We start from the raw sequence: 20,723 nt of genomic DNA, 5'->3' as shown, positions 1-20,723 counted from the left end.
ATTTTTATAACTATTATATTAGGGAACTATTAATAATTGAGTATTATTTTTGTGTGAGTTGCTTTAAAGCATGTATAAACTAACATTGTATGACAAAATTTTGGTTAAGGAAAGTATTTAAAAAATCACTACTAGAGTAGGCGAAAGTGACTATCAAATGAGCTATGGCTCTTTGATCTTAAATGGGCGACCAAAAAAAAAGTTATTGGGAAAAGCCAGAAAATTTGTGGAAGGAAGAATGACAGACAGACAGACAGAGTGATTACTATAGGGCACCCACAAATCCTTGCGGTGTCTTAATTAAAATTGAAAATTCTGTAAATTTTATTAAAAACTACTCCTTTAGTTGCAATCTTATTGCAATATGTATATTGCCAGAAAAAAGTGACTTAATCAAGGATTATTATTCTAATTGCTGTTTTAATGTTTGAAGAACAAACTGCTACTTTTCTCTTAGTTTGTTATAAGTATAAACCAGTAAAGCTACAGTCTCAACAGACACTTATGTCTCAACAGACACTTTGTAAGTAGGGCAACCTGTTCAATTTTTTGTGTAGTAAATCATCAAAAAGTGGTGTAATGAGCCTCCTTTCACATGTATGTTTGATGAAATATTTAATAAAATTTTCCTTTTCAGTTAAATATCTTTATCATGTTTATATCTTGCAAATAAACCCTCTCGAAATACTACACTGTACTACATGTTAGACATTCATCAAAACTTTATGTTGATATATTACCTTCAATTTGTAGATGTTTTCTATCTTCAAAACATGTAGACTTTACTGCATGGAAGTCTGATCATTGAAAATGGATGTGGAATCTAATCTTGATCTCAACGAAGATTTCTAAACACAAAAAAAAACACAATCATTACCAACATATGATACATGTTATCACATAATTTCAACACTATACTCTTCTTTAACAAAAAATTTGCTTTGTATTTATTACTGATAAATTATTTATACTAATTTATATTACCGGTAATTAAATCATTCCAATAATGTCACGTTCTTTCAACCAATGAAAAGGTACCAAATAATTTTTTCATTGATTATAAAAAAGAGCTTAACTTATTATGAGGACCAGTGACTTTGAAATTAAGATTACTAGTATATGTGATAATAAACTAAATCCATTTTTCATCCAGGAAGATGACAGATAATTCCCGTTCAAAATAATGTCAACTCAAAATTAGTCTGAATCTTTATTTTTTTGAGTTCTCACATGAATTTCTATAGCTTCATGATAACTGAAAAACAACGATTTTTTGTGCACACAGGCTTCCAGAGAACCAGTAACATATACATGATCTAAAGTTGTTCCACCCTCTGTTGTGTAAAACTGCACCAACTGCATAAATCCCATAGATTCTAAGAATGTTTGTATGGGTCCTTGGGCTTTGGCATCTTCATTCATGTCACCAATAATGAACAAGTTGCTAAAACGCTTCTTGTAAAAATCCACCACTTTTTGCAATGTGTCAAGAAAATTGTTTACAGGTAGTACACTCGGTCGGTAGAGTACAATGATTGCAATATCCTCCTCATGGATTTCTACAGTTAATCCCTCTATATTCTTGTATTCCAAAGCATTGATCAAGATTGTCTCATTGGTTTTCTTCTTGTACACTCCAACCCCACCACCTTTAGCTGTTTTTAGTCTTGTCATCACATCTTCACTATCATCGTAACACTGGCTACGTGGAATATGGTGAAAGTCAAACCCTGAAATTTCAATATCTCGGATGTTCTCATTTTCTCTCAGCCATGTTTCTGTTAAACATACAAAATCAGCTTTCATCAACCTGCTGTCACAATTCATCTCCTGAAAGTGTCCTCTCAAACTCTGCACATTAAACAATAGAATTGTTTTGTAATTTTCAAACTTTGCTACATTGCATGTCAATTCTTCATCTAAATTGTATCTTACCATTCTATTAAGTGCTAACTTCACATCTAAATCAGCATAAATTTTTTTCTGCAGGACACTTTCATCATTCATCTCAATGAACAGACCATCTTTTGAAGTAACACGGCTGACTGCTACATATGCTTGACCAGGAGAGAAAGTCCGATCTAAGTTCACAACAACACTCTTGGCGGTCATGCCTTGAACTTTATGTGCTGTGCATGCCCATGACAGTTTCAGTGGAAATTGATGTCTGACAATACTCTTTATATTTTTCTCATTCATCTCTTCCTCCACTCTTTTAATTGGGACAATATTCCCTTTGGGTGTTTTCTTCCCTTGTATTTTACCAATACTTGAACTATCAAAAATGACTTCAACTACTTCTACTGCTGGTGCAGGCTGTTTTCTTTTAAACACAAAATTTGAAATATATCCCATTGCACCATTCACTAGTCCATCTTCAACACATACATTTCGTGTCAGCATTACTCTTGCATTCACAGCCAAAAGTAAGGTAGCAGAGAGGCCATCAACTCGGGTACTAACCAAAGGTTTGTCACGTAAAGTTAATTTCCCCGTTGTCTTATCTTTCTGATAATCATCTGCATGCACTTCAATTAATTCCTCACAATTCCCATGCAGCATTTTAAGATTGAATTCATTGGCCTCTTGGTTAGTAGAATAAACATGAAGAACATCATCTGGTCCTTCTCTGATGCATTCCCGCAGTGTTTCCAATGCTTCATCTGATAAAGGTTCTTCACATGTTCGAACACGCAATGAATTCAGAACAGTTGCAAATGCTTTATCTTCACGTTGTCGCATAATTTCATCTAATTCTACAATTTTAAAAAAATCTAGCCAGAAGTCAACTGGATATGAACCATTTTCTTTGTACAATCTTTCATCTTTTCGTTGTTTAACAGGTGGAAGTTGATAAAAATCTCCAACTGCTATCACAGATACACCACCAAATGGATCTTTACATTTTTTGATTTGGACAAGTCGTTCATGAATGTAATACAACAATCTTTTGTACACCATGGAAACCTCATCAATGACCAAAATCTGCAAATGTTCTAATCTCGTTCTTATCCCACTCAAACTTTGTTCCTTCAAGGGTTGATATGGAATTGGTAAAGCTTTTGTTAAAGAAAACACATGATGAATGGTATTTCCTCCAATATTGAATGCTGCTGTTCCTGTAAAAGCTGTGAGAATCACCGATACTGCATTTGGAGAAGGCAATGATTTTTCAAAGAGACGAGAAGCTTCATAGTGTATTGTCTTAATCAGATGGCTTTTCCCTGTCCCTGCTCCTCCAGTTATAAAAATGTGCATAGGTTTTACATTCTCTCCAGTCATTTTCTTGACACACCATTCATGAACAGCATAAAAGATGAGCTTCTGTTTGTCATTCAAACTGCACAGTAAAGGAAGCATCTCTTTTCTGGTGCTTTGAGTCTCTCTTAAATGATATATAGCATCATCAGAGCCACTACACTCAATTTCATTTGTGACCTCTGATTCTGTATTCTCCTGATCATTTCTTAATTTTTCATTCAAACATTCTCTTCGATTTAATTCTGTTTCTGGACATAAACTTGCCCATGCGTCCTCTGGTTCACCAAGCATTTCTAATGCATCCTGGGCATTTTCAATATCATCCTCACTTTTTGAGAAGTAAACATGATTACTGTCCACTATGCTTTTAACTTTTTCCAAGTTTGTGTTTGGTTTCACCCTCACATGTCCACTCTCATAAAATGTCTGGTACAAATCAAATCCAGCTGGTCTCAACTGATTCAGATTCCAGTATGGAAGGAAAAGTTGTAGCAGACACTGATAATATTTCTCAGGTGCGTTATCTCGATGGAATCTTGGATATCGTATTACAGCAGGTTTGCCTCTACTTCTCTTTTGAATGTAACCCTTTCCATTTCTCAATTCATACACACCATCTTTTTTGCCCGTAGGGATCTGAGATTTACTAAGCACTCTGTACTCTGAGCAAAATTCAGCAAGACACATTTTATGGAAAATATTTAACTCTGGGCGGTTTTCATACCTTTCCACAATATTTGTCATCCACATACTATCTTCTTCCTCATCATTGTCATCTGCATTTAAATCATTTTCATCAACCTCAATTTCCCGATTTTTTTTTATTTGTGCAAGAGGCTTACTCAGACGAGTTGGATTTTCCCCCACAGGAATGAAAATGACTTTTCTTGAACTTTCTTTCATCTTCAGATTGCACACCCTGTATACTGCTTCCTGTGCACTGACCTCTCTGTGATTGAGATAAGCTGATCCTACTCTCTTGATGGTATCATGTGCACTCAAATTTCCCTCTGCTGCTTCAAGTTGAGTTTGTTTTAATAGCATTCCCATCTCCCTTTCAGACTTTGAAATGCATGATATAATGTAGACAATGCAGCTGAAAGGGTCTAATACATACTGTATATCCATATTTGCATCCCAGCTTTTGAGCAGGCATGGGTTGTACTGATTTGTCCACATTTCTGTTGGATTTCGTTTCAAAACAGTCAATGTTTTAGAGGCCAATACTCTGTGTGCTTTTTCATACAAATCCTGTGATAAGTTTATATTGCTGAATATTTCCTCTGTTGTTTTAAATGCCTTTGCATCATCCATTACTTCATTCCACACCTTCAACAAAATCTCCTTTGCCTGCACACTACCTAACTCACTACTTGACTCATCCACATTTTGTTCTAATTGTCTTGAAATGAATGTGCACTCTGAAGGCGGTCTTGGAAAGTTGAATCTACATTCTGTTCCTTTCTTCCTGCATGATTTTGAGTGTCCTTTGCTGTCTTGTTGTACATCCAATACAATTTGTCTAAGTTCTTGGTCAGTGTCATTTGATGGCAGAGCACATGTGATATGCCTATCAATGAAGTGACAAATAGTCTCCTCACTGTCCTCATCTAATTTTGGAGCATTCTCAACCCAGTACAAGCAGTGCATATGAGGAGAACCCCTTTGCTGAAACTCAACTCTTACAAAGTAATCTACAATGGTTCCTATTGGTTTTGCTGGTGACATTATTACATTTTTCTGGAATATATGGAACCTGTGTTCAAACATTCTAGCAACAGTTACAGGATTGCTTCTTAGAATTTCACTTTTCTCAGACCAATCTAGATCAGAAGGATTTCTGCTGTCATTCATATGTAGCATAATTGAACCCAGTATTTCATTCCACCTATATTCTGCTGCAGAAAAAGAACAAAACCATGTGGGGATTCCAAGTTGTCGAAGCATAGCAAAAAGATCTTTTTGTGTACTTGACCAATATGCAGGTGTTCCTCTAATTGGTTGCATAAATCGCATAGCCTCATCACTCCTAAGCAGCTTGGCAAGTACAACAGGATTCTGTAACATTTCTGTTGTGACTTGTATCCCTCCATCAAGTTTCGATACAGATTTGCGAATTGAAATTTGTGTTTTCTCAATAACCTGGTTCAATTCAGATAGGTACTGACAAAAGAAAATGTAATTGGTATCCTTTGCAAATCTGTTATCTGCATTCATCAGCCTGTTGTTAAAATATCGAGAAAGAGTAATCCTTACATCTCGACTTTCATTCCATGAATATTTTCCAGTTGGAAATAAATGAGGAAAAGTTTTTGCTTCATTGCCCTCCTCTTGCAACATTCTTACAGGATTCTGTCCTTCACCCGGAGCAAGATTATAAACATCATCAAAGTAGTGATCAAGAACTTCCTGCGCAATATCTACAGGTTGTAAACACGTATCTGTAGCAACTTCTTGCATGGCACTGTTCTGTTCTTCACTTATTTCTTCACTGTCAAATGCTTCTGGCTGACTGAATAAGGTACTTTGGTCATTATCATTTTCCCATGTTGAGTTGATTTCGACATCATGATACCACTGATTGTTTTCTTTCAGGTAGTTAAGGGCTATCTTAATGTGATTTGGGTTCACAAACTGATATTCATAATATCCCTTGTATGACAACTTTCGTTTGAGTTTCACTCGTAACAAGAGATTTTCATTTTCATTCAGAGGTAAACTGCTTGTTTTCTTTACATTTGATGGCACACATACAACAGGCCCATGTACATTTTGTTGACCGCCTTTTGGAAGCATGGTTACTTTCATGAAAGGTATATGCAGAGCAATTAGATGCTGCTCTAAAGTATTCAGGTCATTGAGCTCTGGTGGAATATCTTCTAAACACATGTTGTTAAATGCTGCTTCAGCTGGAACATTTCCACTCAGAATTTTTCTATGGCATGTAAAACAAATCCATGTTCTTGATTTGGGACAATTAGGAGAACATCCAGATGCACAAGTATGAACAAACTTCTTATCAATGCATAAATTTGCAACATGAACTGCCTTCATACTTTTCTCATACATTTTAAGTGTACATCCTTGCACCTGGTTTTCAAACAAAAGGCGATGGCAGCAGCAACATACATATTCTGGTCCATGTATCACACATGCTTTAAATGATTTCACTACTTCATCAATATTTTCAAGCATTTCATGCAGTGCTTGTCTTTGTTTTTGTACCAATTCCTTTTTCTGTTCCTTTATTTCTGCACTGGAATGATATCTAACTTTACTGGCTGTTTTAACCTTCTCTTGATGCTGTTTGTTTGTTTTATACTTTTGTCTGCCTCTTTTTTTTGACATCCTCTTTGTGTGTCTGGTTTGTTTTATATTTCTGTCTACTTCTTTGTTTGACTTCTTCTTTGTGGGCCTGGTTTGTTTTATACTTCTGTCTACTTCTTTGTTTCACATCCTCTTTGTGAAGCATGTTTGTTTCATACTTTTGTTTACTTCTCTCTTTGACTTTTTCTTTGTGTAGCTTGTTTGTTTTGTACCTATTAACACCAAGCTGTTTTAAATTTTCACGATACTCTTGATCATTTCTGTATCTGTTCCTAGCATCTGCAATGCATTTTATTTTGAATTTTGGTTCAGTTCTGTACTTTGCATTTTTCTTACTCAATTTCTTCTCTTTAGCACTTAAACCTGATTTTTGAAGTTTGCCTCTTTCACTTTGTTGTTGTCGTTTCTGTTTTCTCTCTGCACCAATTTTCCTTCCTTTTTCTTTCAAACATAACAGATTTTGTAATGAAGTCAGTGTACTATTTTCTCCACATGTAATAGATGTAACAACATTATAATGATTCTGATTTATATGATCTAGATAAATGCCACCAAATGAAGTCACATTTTCTTCTGAATTTACCATTTGTCCGGAATAAGTAACCCATCTGTTCTGTGAGTATGTATGAATTTCACTTTTCAGTAAATGGGATAGTGCTAGAATCTCTACTTCAGTTGCCCATTTTCCGTCCCTAAGCATGCCTGACAAGGAAATGTGGTTTTCTACAGATTTTTCACCTGGCCTTAAGAACGGTGAGAAAAGTAAACCATTTTCCAAGAGGTGATTGCATACTGCTAAACGTATTGTCTGATGGTAGTCTTGTATTCCCGTCAAACAGAATGAGATTGCTCGAAAGAAACAATTTCCATCTGGCTCAACTGGTACACTGTTCATTGGTACTGTAATTTCCTGTCCATACTGATGTTGATTTTCACACTGATTCACAGAAAATGGTATTCCTAAGATTTCACAGTGTGTTTTCTTTTGATCACTTGAAAGTGGTAAAAATCTTATCTGATGGTTCTCACTCCCAACAAATTCTATCTCATTATCATTTTGTAATCTTGAACTACTACATTGAAAGTCGGCAAAATCATTTAATTCTTTTTCTACATCACTGAACTGTGATTCTTTATCAGTGCCTTCTTCATTTCCAAATGAAAGCTGTCTAGCAGAGCATTGCACTCCAGTTATTTCACACTCAATTGCTTCAGTATAACCCATTGACCTAGCTAAAGACACAATATGATTGCATAAATCTTGAACAGTTTTGTACAAAACTCGTGTACTTCTACCGTTTACACTCTGAAATCCTGCAGAAGACCTGGAGTGGGAATCAAATGTGAAAAAATTATGGTGAGATTTCCCAATCAAAAATGTATTTCCACCAAAACATACAAAACACCCGTCACTGTCATCAAGGGCTATTTGAAGTGCCTCTAACAATTCATGAGCATTGAATACAGCATAATCCATTACAACATTTGCTAAGTTTATCAAACTTGGTAAAGACTCGTTTGCTTTAAACTCATACAGCCTACCAAAGCATTCGAAAAACTGAGGTAACTCACTTACTAAAAGGTATCTGCTTGCAATTGTAGAACTACACTGTAGATATGAATACAACTCATCTCCTGTTGCCAATATTTTGTTCATATCTGCTGATTGCCATTGTTCACAATTCTTCAGTTGATGATATGCCAGTGCTGTTAAAGAGTTAGCTACACACTGAGTTCCTGCATTTTCACCAAACATTGGATCTCCCTGATGAAATGAACCTTGAACAGACAAATTCTGATTTCTTGAACATTTACCTTCACTTGCTCTAACATCTTTTCTATATTCCTGGACAGATTTTTTAGATTCTCCGTCACATATTTCTGATTTCTTTTCAAATTTCTCTGATATCTTTTCAAATTTCTCTGATTCCTCTATTATTTTCTTAGTTTCCTCTATATTTCCTTTGTTTTCCTCTATATTTCCTTTGTTTTCCTCTACATTTCCTTTATTTTCCTCTATATTTCCTTTGTTTTCCTCTATATTTCCTTTGTTTTCCTCTCTGTGCCTTACATCTTTTTTTAAAGCCCTGCTGACCTCTTCCCCCTTGGGAGGTATCAGCTGCGCCTGACCTGCTGAACCAGACATCATCCAAATGTCCGATTCAGGTACTCTCGGTGGAGTACAAACCCACGCTGGGGAGTCAGGGGATGCTACCTTGTCCTTTGGGACAATCAGACGACTTCCCCGAGGAGGTGACAACCTCGGGGCTGAGTGCATTTTCTCACTAGGAGAGGCCTGCACCCTGGCCAAGGGTTTTAGCGAAGTAGGTGGCAACCCTATAGAGCCACATTCTGACCTAGGAGCAGCTGCATCCACTGTCAGTGTTTCTTCTAATGGAGGATCAGGGCAGGACTGAAGTCTCTTTTGCCTCTTCCTCATAGCATCCCTCTTGCGCTCTTTATTGCCAGTGAGTGACTTTCTCTTAGGCATCTATCAAAAAATTAACTCATTAACTAACAAGAGATGTTTGTAAAACATTTATGCCCCGTCCCCCCAAATTGGAATTCTTCCAAGTCCAAGGGGCATAAATCTGTCAACAAGAGGCCCACGGGCCTTATAGGTCACCTGAGTATTGTTTTCTATATAAAATTTTGATTGCCAATTTTCACCGCGCCCTACTCTCGGAGGTCAAAATTTTAACAAATTTGAATCTACACAACCTGAGAATGATTCCATATAAATACTAGATGTTGTCATGAGACAGTAATACTGAGACAGTAATACCCGCACTAAAGTGTTTGCCTCTAAATACACACTCGTACATATTGGGCGGCTTTCCAAGGAAAAGTCAAAATAATTCTAAAATTTACACAAACATATATATATTCGTTAAATTGACTATGAAAATTCTCAGACCCTGTGACATATGACTCAGAACCTCTTATAATATGTATTTTACATGCTTAATTCATTACCACTTTGAATTTAATTAATGACATAAATTAGATTTTGATAAATGTTTTGCTCATAATAGGACCTTTTAAAATTTACAAATCCCCCCCCCCCTCAACACCACAAACACACAGCACATACCTTTTTTAGAATAGGCTTAGATATGAAAAAGTTTTGTTAAAACATCATTTGTTATGAATTAATTTAAAATTTGTTCTTGTACTTTACATGTTCACATGGTTAACATGTGAACTCCTTTTGGAAAAATTCTACATTACATTGGGTTGCATCATCCATTATCATATTTTTAGATTAAACACCATTCGGCCTACCTCTGTCGATTCCCACTTCATCTAATAAGGTGACTGAATGGATGAAGGTTTGCCGAATGGGATAGCATAAGCACATGCTGCAGTCTGGTGTGTATTGGATTAATTCATTTTGTGTTATAATTGGATTATATTTCATGGAGTTGACGAGACCAGTATGACAGTCAGTAAGTACAAGTTTAAGTATAGTGGGGGTAAAATAAATTCAAATGATTATAGGTTAAAGTTCAAAAAGGGTCAAAGATCATCGCTGCTACACTAGACAAATTTCATATAGTGAAGTTATCTGCCGTTGTCGATGTGACATTCAGTTACTGCCAATACTGATGCAGATCCAGAATTTTTTTTCAGTACTGGGGAGGGGGGTTCACATCTCAGTAAAAAAAATCCAGCCCACAATTTCCTGACAAACAGGAGAAAAAAAATGAAAACAAATGAAACTAGGGCTTTACAGATGTTCCCCAAACGCTCCCCAACTCCCTTTTGGTGCTATATTCCCTTTAAGCTCTATTAAATATGACATTATGTCTATCTTTATTTTAAATCCCATCCTATTTGGTTGGAAAATAAGGGCATATAACCATTCAAAGTTTAAGCCAATCAGATTTCAGCGAACATGCATGCACGTGATTTCATGAAAATATTATATATCATATTGTAGGATATCTTAATGCATGACTATGTTTAAATTTTAAAACATTTCGTCAAAAAACAAAAAAGATATTGAGATTTTTGTTTCAGCCAATCAGAGCAAACTGCACGTGCACGCACGTGCATAATGACTATATCTTCTTGTAGGAGCTTCTTATATCTATCTATGTTCTAAATCCCATCCTGTTATGTTGAAATGTAAGGGAGTTATAGCCATTTTAAATTTCAGCCAATCAGATTTCAGCGCACGTGCATGCACGTGATTTCATGAAAATATTATATATCATATTGAAGGATATCTTAATGCATGACTATGTTTTAAATTTCAAAACATTTCGTCAAAAAACAAAAAAGATATAGAGATTATTCTTTCAGCCAATCAGAGCAAAGCACACGTCCACGCAGGTGCATGATGACCAAACCTTCTTGTAGGAGTCAACTATGTCTCTCTATGTTCTAAATTCTATCATGTTTGGTTAAAAAACAAGGGAGTTATAGCCCTTTAAAGTTTAAGCCAATCAGATTGCAGCGCATATGCACGTGCATGTTTTCATGACAATTGTTATATATCATATTGTAGGAGATTCTAAAGTATGCCTATATTTCAAATTTCATAGCATTTCTTAAAAAAAAAAAACAGAAAAGATATTGAGTTTTTTGTATCAGCCAATCAGAGCGAAGCGCACATGCAAGTTCGTGCTTATTTGAGTGTGTCATTTTATCTACGCTATTCATATATCCTTATATAATGAGTTTCACATTATTTCATCAAAAAATATAAAAGTTATAGCTATTTTAAGGATATAAGAAATTTTGCGTGTTGCACGCGCCTGCACGTGCATGCGTATGCGCGCAAAAATGACCTTCCCTGCGACCACCTACACACACACCTATTAACCCTAAAAAGGTTTTCGCTTTTCGCTCAGTTGGATGAACAGTTTCTGAGAACATTTGCGGACAAAAAAGTCCGGAGAAGAAATAAGAAAAAAAAAATAAGAAGAAACACAGTAAAAACAATATGTTCCCAAACTCTGTTTCGGGAACATAATAAAAACAATGATAGTGGGGTCAAATCCGTCAATGTTTTTTAAGTTTTAGGGAGGAGGTCCAAATTTTATACTTTATTTGCTTCAGTAAAGTTTATTGTTTATTTTCTTCCAGTGACCTTCAATTTCCCAAAATGACCTTGGGTCAAGGTCATGACACACCCTTGGGTCATGGGCAATCTTTGTTTGAAATGAGAACCTACCAAGTTTATCCATAAGAAAGATATGGACCGGACACAAATTATGAAAATTTTCTTCCAGTGACCTTGAACTTTCCCAAATGACCTTGGGTCAAGGTCATGACACATCCTTGGGTCATGGACAATCTTTGTGTGAAATGAGAACATACCAAGTTTATCCATAAGAAAGATATGGACCGGACACGAATTATGATATTTTTCTTCCATTGACCTTGAAATTTCCCAAAATGACCTTGGGTCAAGGTCATGACATACCCTTGGGTCATGGGCAATCTTTGTGTGAAATAGAAACCATACCAAGTTTATCCATAAAAAAGATATTGACCAGACAGGAATTATGAAAATTTTCTTCCAGTGACCTTGAACTTTCCCAAATGACCTTGGTTCAAGGTCATGACACATCCTTGGGTCATGGACAATGTTTGTGTGAATTGAGAACCTACCAAGTAAGGGCAAAACGATTACACGTGTAAACGGAGACGTTTCGATTATATGCTCTAAACGTTTACAGTTTCAGTAAACGTTTACACGAAGGTCATTATCAATGTCTTCAGAAAAAATGTTGACCACAAACAAATTGTTTTATTTCAAAATTTACAAAAGAAACACTGAGTTTGACAATTTGATAAGCAACAATCTAAACTGGAAACATATAGAATGAGAATATCTAAAACCCGATATGGGCTAACATAATTCATATTTCCGAGTTGCTAATAGGAGCGATGTTTTACGACACTTAAAATATAAAACTTGATAATTATATTTTGAATATATTTTTTGAAAGTCTTTGAAAAGTTTAAATATAGTCAGCAGGTCTTGTTTTACTTCTTTCATGATTAAAAGATCCATCTTTACTACGTCCGGTAGCCAAACAAACCAAGCAAATGGGTGACGAGGTCGTAAGTGAATGAATTTAATGCGCCTCAAATTCTTACGGTTAAATCACAATAACAAACAATAAATTTGTAAAAATAACTCAAACTTATATTAAAGTGAAAGAATTGATTATCAAATTCGACTTTCATGAGTAAGTAGCCATTAAAATCCAACATAGAATATCTCTCGTTTAAACGGAATCGTTTCAATTACTGCTATCCGTTTAAACGTTTACAAAATTTAGTAAACGTTTCACCCTTACTACCAAGTTTATCCATAAAAGATATGTATCAAATTGATTTATGAAAATTTTCTTCCAGTGACCTTGAACTTTCTCAAATGACATTGGGTCTAGGTCATGACACACCCTTGGGTCATGGGCAATCTTTGTGTAAAATGAGAACCTACCAAGTTTATCCATAAGAAAGATATGGACCCGACATGAATTATGAAATTTTTCTTCCAGTGTCCTTGAACTTTCCCAAATGACCTTGGGTCAAGGTCATGACAAACTCTTAGGTCATGAGCAATCTTACTGTGTAGTAGTACATTCTAATGTCCCTCTGTAAGAAAGATATGGACCGGACATGATTGCACAGACAGACGGACGGACGGACAGACGGACAAGGTGATTCGTATTTACCCCCCCAAACTTCGTTTGCGGGGGGTATAATTAAAATGATAAACATTTTTAGACTGAATTTAACAATTAATGGAGATTTATGAACAGTGTGCATGAAATTATATGTATAATACAAAAAAAAATACTTTATTATGATATATTAAATCACCATCAGGCGACCATAATTTGATTTTTAGTTTTACGGATTTTTTTTTCAAGAAAGGTCAAGTCGGAGGACGAAAAAAAAAAAAAAAGACAAAAATCATTCTAGCAACGACCTTTTTCACATATAAAAAGTCATGTCCCATTTCACTGTAATATAAAACAAAACAAAAAACAACTTACAAGATATTTTTTTTTTTTAAATATTAATATACATTGCATGTATAAATGTTGTTATTTATAAAAACTACAACTTTTAATTCAAACATTGTTTAATATGAGTACCATGTAATATTTGAAATTATAAAAATTTAATTATGTTCTTCACTGTATAGTTTGCACTTTCATTTGAGCGTCATTTGAATAATATTCAGGGTAAATATCGAAGTTTAACTTGGCAATTAAACGAATTAATAAAATTCTGCAGATGCTCTGAGTTTCCAGCTTTCAACTGATGGATGAATGGATTTTTCTCATTATAAGAAACAAGAGATCTGTTTCCTGGATTTAATAAAGATCTGAAATTGAAGGAACTGGATGTACCTGTTAGCCAAACTTAAAACTTAAAACATTTTTAAAAATTACATCTGTAATCTATTGAGAATGAATTAGATAGATTCTTAGATCCTGCATTCTTTTTTTTTTTTACTCTAAGTACATATGATATCAAAGCATTATTGTAGTCCTGTTCCAATCTGCTAAAATTATATTTTGAAATTCAGAAACTTTATTACCCTGTTTAGCTACATAAATTCAAAGAAGTCTTCTAGAGGTACTGTCAAGTTGCTCTGCAGTTTCAAGGGTTTTTATATACTGGTCTTGATGTAGGATTTGCTAAGTCACTGAATCTCGTAATCCGCGGTGTTCCCTCTGCAGACTGTCACTCTTTATTAGTTACCATGTACTTGCTTTCATTTCCTCTTTAAATTAATAATAAAGTAATCCTACTGTATAGCTGGGTTAGCTTGGGTAGAGTTCATGTCTTTCCTGATCACTGTATTATTTATGGAGGAATTATTGTGTTTTAGGCGCATATAAACTTGTTTGCAGCAAAGTATCAAGTAAATTCATATCGTTATTTACCATCCTTTTTGTGAAATTTCCACATCTAGTATCTCTGTCTTTGAAAAACAACACTTTTTATGAGGATAATGAGCAATTAGAACTGCAATTACATCTGGTAGCACAGTTAACATCTTGATTATTACCTGTTATCAGTGGCAATAAGCAGATTAGCTACCAGTAAACACTGCATGACAGCCATTTTTGTTTTGACTTGTCAGTATTTTACAAATCGAAGAAGGTAAAAAATCCGGATTTTTTCGAAATTGGTAGAAACAGCAATTAAAAAAATAGAGAGAGACATGCAATGGGGAGGGTTCAGAATTTGTAGACTCTCGATAAAATCATAGTTGACAGCTCACCTTCTTCTACCATTCGGCACATGTGTTTTTTTCTAAGTTTCTGTGATTTGCTTTTATAAACACAGGTTTGACAAAAGCGGATTGAAAATTTCCGATTTTATTTTTTTTTTGAAATGCAAATTTTTAGAGTCGGCGGATCCGTAAAATTAAAAATCAAATTATGGTCGCCTCACCTTCATTCACTTGAGAGCTTACTAAGGCGAAATGGGAATACTTAATTTTACAGTTTAGGCAAGATGGGAACAAACCCTTTAACCTTGCTGATACGTTTTAAGTGGAATGGGCTATACACACGGCTTCCACATTTCATAGGTTTATTTCTTGTGACAAGACCTTTTATTTGGGTACCATTAATTTTGACCTCTTGATTGCTTGACCTAGGATTTACACATTTTTACAAGAAAAATACCAAACTTTAAACTTGGCCTTAATTTTGATCAGTAGGTGCTTTCATGTTTAACATGTGTATTCAATGTGGATTGTCAACAGGTATAAATATGTTTGATCTTGACCCTAGAGTTTGAACCACTTTAAAGAAAAATTTAACCTCGTCAATTTACTTTGGAACAGGAAGTATTAGGGATTACTTATTTTACATGTGTATTCCTTGTGACAGAACTTTCTTCTCATACCTACAATTTGAACCCTTTGACCTTGACCTTCGAGTATGACATATATTTGAGAAACTTCAACTTTGCCTTAGGCTTCTATACAGGGGCATCAGTGTTTCACAAACACATCTTGCATTATTATTTGGTGGTGTCTCGATCCATATGAGGGCAAAATTCCCGAGAGAGATGTTTTCACAACAAACAAACAAATTACTTAAGAAAATATAAAACATGAATATCTTGGTCATGCACATCTCTGCATGAAAAAAAACAGCTTTTCAAATACTGTAACCATATTTTAACCCTTTCAAAACACTCAGCTTTTCTGGTTTCCTTATCATATAACATCTGTCGTGACGTGTTGTCCACCTGTTTGTCTGAAAACTTTTTACATTTTTAACTCCTCTAGAACCACTGGGCCAATTTTACCCAATTCATATAGAAATATGTACTTTTGTATGTCAGACTGTCCATCGGTCTCAATATAAATATTAATCTTGGTCATCACGATCATATCTACTGAATGAGAAGAGACAAGGTATTCATATCAAACATGTATTTCTATTTACCTGTGAGAATGGCATTGTTTTTTTTTTTTTTTTTTTTTTACACATGACCTAAAAGTTTGACGTACTTGTACAAAAATTAAATTGGTATAAATTCATCATTCTGAAAGATAAAAGTTACGGTATTCATATTATAATGCATGTATATTATTACCTGTCATAAGACCTTTCAAATAAATCATGACTTTTGACTCTGTGACCTTTGACCTTGAAGCTTAACCTACTTTTCAAAAATGTTGCATTTGCTTATAATTTTTGATTGAGAAGAGATATATGACTCTCATATTTGACATGCACATCAATTACTCATAAGAATTGAGATGTTTCCCAGCATGCGATGCTTTTTTTTTTACCCTTTGACATTGATGTTTTACATAATTTTAAAGGACTTCAGGGCTTTTTGCATAAAGAAAGTTCCACGCCACAGCAAGATACGCCCGCAGAAAATTACAATTACAACATATCCTAAGTGCAGGAAATCATTTCAATCTTGATTTTAAGATTTCAATGATTTTTACACATCTTAAAAAATTTGTTTATCCATCTCCTGTGGTGTATGCATTAATTATAACAAATATTGCATCATTCATAGATTTCTATACTGGTTGTGCAGGGTTTAAACTTAACTGAAATTTCCACGAGCCATGTGGGCTCCTGACATTTCAAATTTAGGAGCCCACTGCTAAATTTGTTAGCCCACAGTCTCTGTGATTTTTTTTTTAAAAGCATAGATACTGGGACAAAAAGTAGATACAAATGAAATACATATATAAAGTCATCTGTTTAAAATTGGAGTTCTTACTTTATAAAAATCAGATGTCATATAAATATTGAATCAAAAGAAATGAATTTGTATTCAATAAACATTTTTACTATCTTTTTTTTTTTACTTGGTAATACATGTATATAAATACGTAGCTGTGGTACATGTCTTCAACTGATAAACTGACAATGACACAATAAGATTTTATAGGTTAAATATTTTAAATACAACATATCTAAATAGGTGAAAACACTTACTATTCATATGACTGAGTAGTTGGGAGTTAGTAAAATTGTATATCTCTCACGTATCAACCATTTACAGAGGGTTGGAGGAAATTCGGATTAGGAAAAAAGACGATCGTTTTAGGGAATTTCACAAATCCTGTAGTACTTTAAATGGAAAAGATGAAGGATATTTACGAACAATAGGACCATACTGCTGTGATTTATTTCATTTTTCTGTAGTTTTAAATCAAAAACCTGCATGAAATATCTGTTTTTCAGCAGATTTTCAGTAAGGTGACTGGGAATGAATTCGGCCCCCTGCAGAATTTTTATTCGCCACGTGGGCGAGCAACTTACAAATTTTATGAGCCCACACCAATTTTTACTCGCAATTTGCGAGTGGGCGAGCGTTAAGTTTAAACCCTGTTGTGTTAGACCTTGCCAAATGCCTATCATATCAAACACTATCAAATTAGTCTTCACAACTTAATTTATACCTAATTAATTTTGAAAATAAAAGACTGGTTATCAAATATAAACTGACCAACAGTTCTTCTGCCTAACTCCCAAAGGATACAGATAAGACCATTCTATGAAGAAATGAAAGAGCCATGCAGCTAGCCTTCCTACATTGAACACATTAATTAATCTTTAACTGGATGCTTTTCTACTCATTACTCCCAAAAGATTGTTGGATCTCCACTATCTACCATAAAACATTTTCAAAACTTATAAAACATCAATGATTTTTTTTTAGATATAATGTCACACAGTTTTCAATATGAAATTCATATGGACATGCTGATTTCACCCCCACCCCCATAAAATTAGTTTTTAAGTTCATAATACTATGTAATATCAAAATAGTTTAATAGGCAATATCAAATTAGTTTTCATTACTTGTCATAAAATTCATTTTAAAACTTGGGCTAGCCAACAAGTTATTTTTAATCCAACAGGCTTACCCATTTGGCCCAATACTCAAGGAATATAGATAGCACCGATGCTGTTACAGGCAGCTACTCCTCACACTAAACTCATTAATTTCTCTCTCTAATTTGACGATGCTTTTACAGCTACTCCTCACTAAAAAAAACTCATTAATTTCTCTCTCTAATTTGACATGCAATTTTCTGTTATCGAAATTCTTCTTCACCAGTGCTTGAAAATTACGTACACTCATGCGAGTGGTGGAATTTCTCTTAACATACATAATATTTGTTATAGATTGCTGTCAAGTATATGCTAAAAAAAAAAGTATTTTCTTGATTTAACATTTTTCTAATAAGGATAGTGCAAAAGTTTTAGATTTTTTGAATGTGTAAATGAATAGAAAAAGACATTTAAAAAAAAAAAAAAATTTCACTTAAATTAAAGGTCACAGTGAAAATGAAATAGGTCACGACACACCTTCTACCTTGAAATGACCAAGTTTAATGATTCTAAGTCTACTAGTTTTCTAGTTATGGACCAGACAGGGTTTTTCCATATTTGGCTATAATTTTTTAATTATAGGTCAGAGCGACCTACTTCTTGTGCGCAACACACCTTCTACCCAATATGTATAAGCTGACAAAGTTTGATAACTCTAGACCTTATAGTATTAAAGTTATGAGCCGATATGAGAAAAGCTAACAGACAGACACAAACCCTATAACATATTATTATATAGTCTATCTATAGTCCCTATATAATCTATACAAACGCAAACAGTTCATAACACTACATATTCACTGGATTTTAGGCCGTATTCACCGGAGGGTCAATTCGCATGCAACAGCATTGTGACGTCACAATCAAAATATCAAACAACGTTGTAAACAATGGATGCAACGGCCGCAGCGAGCTACGTATCTGTGCAGGAAAACGATTATTCAAACCTTTTTCAGGATTATTTTTTAACATCTGAACGTCTTACACATAGCCAAAGTCAGAAAGGAAAACACAGAGGTTACAAACAGTAATCTGGAGATTTTTTTTATTTTCAACAATGGAAGATCGCAAATGAAAATGGTGTCGTCATACAGCCTTGAATGTCTTATCTATACAAATCCCGACTATATAATAAAACAATTATGGACTCTTTTAGTGTTGAATATGGTTTGTTATTCACCAGAAAAATATTCATATTGACCGAGGCGAATTTCTACGTCCAAGGGGCATAACTCTAACAAAAAGGATGCGATCATATTCAAAACAGAACTTGGCCTAGATATTTATCTAATATACCTGTATGCTAAATTTCATTTCAATATGTGCAACCTCTGCAAAGAAAATGAACGGAAACTGCAAATAAGTGGAAATTTTCTAAGTCCAAGGGGCATCACTCTTATAAAAATGGTGCGATCGTACCCAAAAGAGAACTTTACCTACATATTCAGCTCATAAATCTGTATACTAAATTTCATTTTAATATGTGCCACCTCTGCAAAGAAAATGAACGGAAACTGCAAATAAGTGGAATTTTTCTAAGTCCAAGGGGCATAACTCTTACAAAAATGGTGCGATCATACCCAAAACAAAACTTGACCTGTATATTTACTTGATAAACCTGTATAACAAATTTCATTTCAGTATGTGCAACGGTTGTGAAGAAAATGAACGGAAACTAAATGGACCAACAGACCGACCGACGAACAACAGCAAAGCAATATGCCCTCCCTTCTTTGAAGGGGGGCATAAAAAGTTTTACCCCAATTTTCAAGCTTAGCCCTCTAGCCCTTCTGGTTCCAACACCTAAGGCATAAGCAGTTGAGAATGCCAACTATTAATGCAATGATTTATAGCACTAAGCATTACAATGCAATGCTTCAAGATTTATTTGTCTACTCTCTTATTAAGCAGGTCTTATCATTAGTTGCTTCAATTTAAGCATGTAAGTCTTAAGGCCAACTTTTTATCTATGTTAAGCATCCACAAACAAATTGTTTTAGTTAAATATTTGTGAAATTAAAGAAAAACACACATTAATGTTGAAATGTCACAAATGTAAAACTTTAAAACAGGTTGTTCTCTTTTCGGATCAGCATCTCTCTTTTCTAGAATGGTGGAGTGCAGTTATACCATTTTTTTTTCAACATGTCCATTAACTAAATAATAGTTTAAGTTAATCAGTTAATAACAATGACAGAAAATTTCTCAAATGACTGAGAAATTTTACAACTGGACATAAAATGTGCCTTTTCCCTGTGGGTTTGTGTGTCTATTCAGCTTAGAAAGATAGCTTTTCAAATTTGGGGTGGATGCTACACAAATACAAAATATTGGAATGGCCTAAATAAAACAAAATAATGATATTTTAATTCAATTATTTGACGAGTCGACAACATCAATTTCCATGCGTTTGTGGCAATAGTTCTTAAATCAAGAAGACAAGAACTAATCCATCAGTAATTCCCTTGGTCGCCATATTTGACGAACGAAAATTTTCAATATATGCCTACACCAAGTACTTACTTTAAATCTCTTTGATCAGGCTCGAGCAGCAAGTTGGAATTAATAACAATCTTATCTCTAAGGATCTTTGAAGACTTTCTTGAAATCTTTCCAAAAACGATGTCAGATTGCTGTCTATAAAGTGTAACCTGCAAGTCTCTGTCTACTGCAGCTGCAAACACTGGAAATGACAATGACGTCACATTCGGGCAAGGGTAAAAGTAGACTTCCCGACGCCCGACTATCTACAGCCCCGGAACGATATGCACA

At 34.6% G+C, this 20,723-nt stretch overlaps 1 long non-coding RNA gene across 2 annotated transcripts in view; it reads right to left on the bottom strand.

The window, feature by feature from the left end:
- Nucleotides 1-20,723, bottom strand: part of LOC133172872 (uncharacterized) — a 28,004-nt gene extending 7,281 nt beyond the window's left edge. For both annotated transcript variants that reach the window (XR_009718973.1, XR_009718975.1), the window contains exons 1-2: nt 20,475-20,723; nt 741-848 (exon numbers count right to left, since the gene is read on the bottom strand). This is a non-coding gene — a long non-coding RNA (uncharacterized LOC133172872). The remainder of the gene's footprint in view (nt 1-740; nt 849-20,474) is intronic.

The sequence above is a fragment of the Saccostrea echinata genome, unplaced genomic scaffold (genome assembly GCF_033153115.1).
Source record: "Saccostrea echinata isolate AGI-Se365-2 ecotype Australia unplaced genomic scaffold, CSIRO_AGI_Sech_v1 ptg000055l, whole genome shotgun sequence".
Lineage (NCBI taxonomy): Eukaryota > Metazoa > Mollusca > Bivalvia > Ostreida > Ostreidae > Saccostrea > Saccostrea echinata.
This window is presented reverse-complemented; position numbering and strand designations above follow the sequence as displayed.